General features: G+C 40.5%; 1 long non-coding RNA gene across 2 annotated transcripts in view; it reads right to left on the minus strand.

The window, feature by feature from the left end:
- Positions 1–247: 247 nt before the first annotated feature.
- Positions 248–3,565, minus strand: part of LOC108522367 (uncharacterized) — a 24,688-nt gene continuing 21,370 nt past the window's right edge. Inside the window, exons 2-4 of one of the 2 annotated variants that reach the window (XR_001883436.1) lie at positions 1,702–1,868; positions 1,172–1,610; positions 248–1,033 (exon numbers count right to left, since the gene is read on the minus strand). This is a non-coding gene — a long non-coding RNA (uncharacterized LOC108522367). Of the gene's footprint in view, positions 1,611–1,701; positions 1,869–3,565 lie in introns of both variants that reach the window. The other variant, XR_001883435.1, reaches the window with a different exon arrangement.

Consider the following 3,565-nt stretch of genomic DNA (forward strand, 5'->3'; position numbering starts at 1 on the left):
CTAGTTTTTTTGAATTTTTTAGTAGAGACAGGGTTTCCCCGTGTTAGCCAGGATGGTCTAGTTCTCTCGACCTCGTGATACGCCCGTCTCGGCCTCCCAAAGTGCTGGGATTACAGGCTTGAGCCACCGCGCCCGGCCCTCAGCGTAATATTCTTGATGAGGCCAGGCCAGTGTAAAGTAAGCCATATCATCTTGCATAGCATGGTACACATTTTATGAAAGAAGTCAAGCGTCTTGTTTACCGGATAACAATGTGAAGCATACTGTCATGGCTAAATAAAGAAAATGCACCCAACAATGGAAGGGCGGCACCATCTGTGAGGCTAATTGTTTTACAACGTGGAAGGTGGACTAGGTGCCAGCTGGCTCAGCAGGAACTGAAATGCGGTCCACTTTAGAGGCATCACCTGAAAGTACGGGTGCAAGTCTCCTGTGTGCCGCCAGGAGGCAGCATCCACAGGCGCAGCACTTTTCCAGTGCATGTCCAATGCTGGAAGGAAAGGTTCCATCTTCACCACTCCTTCCCGGCTGTAGGAACATGAGAAGGTTAATTCTAACCCCATCATGCCAGAACTGCAGCAAGGACCACAGAGACTGGGAATGTCCAAGTTTGCAAAAGAACTCAAATTGAAAGCTGGGTGAAAGAAGCCTCACTCAATGACCCCATGCTAAGGGTTCACACATGTTTTTGTGGTTGTTCTAGGAACAGAGGACTAGAAAGGCATTCAAAGATTCTAAAACAATACATACACTAAATTATCTCAAGTCAGGTCATTAATATCTATTGTTGGGTATGATTTTAAGCTCCTTGGAGGCAAACATTGTCATCTTTTTCTTTCTATATAGTGCTTAACATGCAAACAGCTGGAAGAGGTTGATAGATGCCCCTGGGGTCCAAAACATCTTTGCAAACATCCTATAGCTGACTAGCAGGCTGGGACGAGTGCTTAAGCCAGAGATTAGGTTCTTCATCAGATGGATGATGAACCATTCTGGGGCATTTTCTCTGAGGAAGCATGGTACAGCTCCAAACCTAGGTAAGAAGAGATCACAAGATTAGCACTCATGCATCATCAAAAATGTTTAAAAGAGAAGGAGTACATTTGTCCACTAGGGCTGCCATAACATTTCATGAACTCAAAGGCTTAAACAGCAGGTGTTTATTTCTCACAGTTCTGGAGTCTGGGAATCCAAGATGAAGTTGTCAGCAACTTGCTTTCCCCAAGGCCTCTCTTCTCGGCTTGCAGATGGCTGCCTTCTTCTGTGTCCTTTCTTCCGTGCCTGTACATCCTTGGTGTCTCTCTTTCTTTTTAGGAGAACACCAGTCCTACTGGATTAGCACCCCACTGCTACGAGCTCATTAACATCAGTTACTTTTTCAAAAGCTATCTACAAAATCCAGTTGCATTGAAGGTTAGACTTTCAACCACATGAAGATGAATTTCGAGGGGACATCATTCAGTTCAACCTGAACCTGGCCATGCTGGCACCCTGGTCTCAGACTTCTAGCCTCCAAAAGTAGAATAAATAAATTTCCGTTGCTTCACCCATAGTCTACGGCAGACTAAGACACATAGTTCTAGTGTTTCCTCTTCTAGGGCTCATTTTTCCTGAATGTACAAAACAGGAAAACAAACTCTTTGTAGCTAGAATTACTTTGTTATCACCAATTTATGTATTAAGAAATGTCACCCACAATACCTCCAGAGATGTTAAGTAAATCAACAGTGACATTCTTGACAGGGATGAGATCACCACCAGCTTCCAGTTCAAGAATTTCTGAAAGATCTTTGGCACAAGGAGCTAATGAGATGAAATGATCCCGGAACTCTTGCTGATCCCAGAAACGTGCTGCTGTTTTGCCTCATCTGGGATAAAATTGAAACAGCTTTTAGACATAAAGCTCTTCTTTCAAATAGCTAGGTGGTTTCATGCAAATCAAAAACATTGAGGGTGAAAGTCTTCTAAATAATGCAAAGGCTGAAATCAACAGTTACATGGATTTATAATTTTTTAAATCTCTAATTAGAATGCATCTGACTTTGTATTCTGTGTTTAAGAACTATTAAAGATTTTTTGAAATTTGAAAGCTTATTATTAAGATGACAAAGTTCTCCTTTGTTTTTGTAATCCTTTTCTCACAACGATTCTGGTGACAGCGTCAGACCATTTAACCACAGTAATTCATTCATAAAATTCTTAAACTCAGTGCAAAATGTATCACTTCCTAAAATGTTGTAAAACTAACACAGTTTTACTTGAAGTTAACAAGTATGAAAAAAAAGATCAACACTTTTGCATGGATCCTTTGGCCAAAAATGTTTGGAAACCCCTAACTTAAATAAGTCTCTGCTTCTCACTCCCCACCCTCCTTTATTTCAAGTTCAGTTTCTAGAGCCCTTTAGTACAGGAATATCCCTTGCACACCTCCAGGGGAATAGAGCATCCGATATTTTCCAAACTTTCTATCAACCAAAGATTAAGACATTAATTATAATCAAAGGCTGCAGGTGATTTTTCCTGGCTCTGGACTTCAATATCAATGACAGAAGTGTGGGACGCTGGTCCATATGTCAAAATTTACCTAGAAGGAAAGATTTAAAATGGTGCCCCAAGTGGGAAATAGAAATAGGTGGAGAAAAGAAAAACAAGATTATTTAGGTTTAGTTAAAAATAATAAGCATATTGGGAATAAGCCAAGGTAAACACTTTGACTTAGGGGGTAAAAAAATTCAACACTGAGTTCTATGCCTGAATCATGGGCAGAGAACATCCCACTACCACCATGGCAGCAATGGCCACTGGACTTAGTTAGGAAGAAAAATTAGGCAACTTGAAAATTTGGTGATTCCGGCCAGGCTCAGTGGCTCACGCCTGTAATCCCAGCACTTTGGGAGGCCGAGGTGGGTGGATCACCTGAGGTCAGGAGTTGGAGACCAGCCTGGCCAACATGGTGAAACCCCATCTCTACTAAAAATACAAAAATTAGCCAGGCATGGTGACGGGCACCTGTAATCCCAACTTTTCAGGAGGCTGAGGCAGGAGACTCGCTTGAACCCGGGAGGAGGAGGTTGCAGTGAGCTGAGATCACGCCACTGTACTCCATCCTGGGGAATAAGAGCGGGACTTCGTCTCAAAAAAAAAAAAAAAAAGGAAATTGGATGATTCACAAGGAGCAGAGTCAACAAAGAAGGCTAATTGGCACACACAGGGGTCACTGACTATAGTAATATTGGTACCAATTTTAAAAACTTCCACTTAAGCTATTTTATGTACCAATTGTGTAATTCCAAGTGAATTTTTACATTTAAAAGTTCAGAAAACAAGGAAGGAAAACTCAATGCAGGATTCATGAGAATTTCTGGAAAACTCTCCTATTTTGTTGTATTCCAGTTGATATTGTTATTGAATATGCACATGTATAAATATTTTTAGTATTTACCTAAAAGGCTTTATAATTTTATTTTATTAGAATAAAATAATTGTGTTTCCACATTATTTTGTCCATATATCTCATTACAACTAATGGAATCATAAAACAAATACATTTCTTTTTTTTTTTTTT

Source organism: Rhinopithecus bieti, unplaced genomic scaffold, assembly GCF_001698545.2.
Source record: "Rhinopithecus bieti isolate Rb0 unplaced genomic scaffold, ASM169854v2 scaffold_64799, whole genome shotgun sequence".
NCBI lineage: Eukaryota > Metazoa > Chordata > Mammalia > Primates > Cercopithecidae > Rhinopithecus > Rhinopithecus bieti.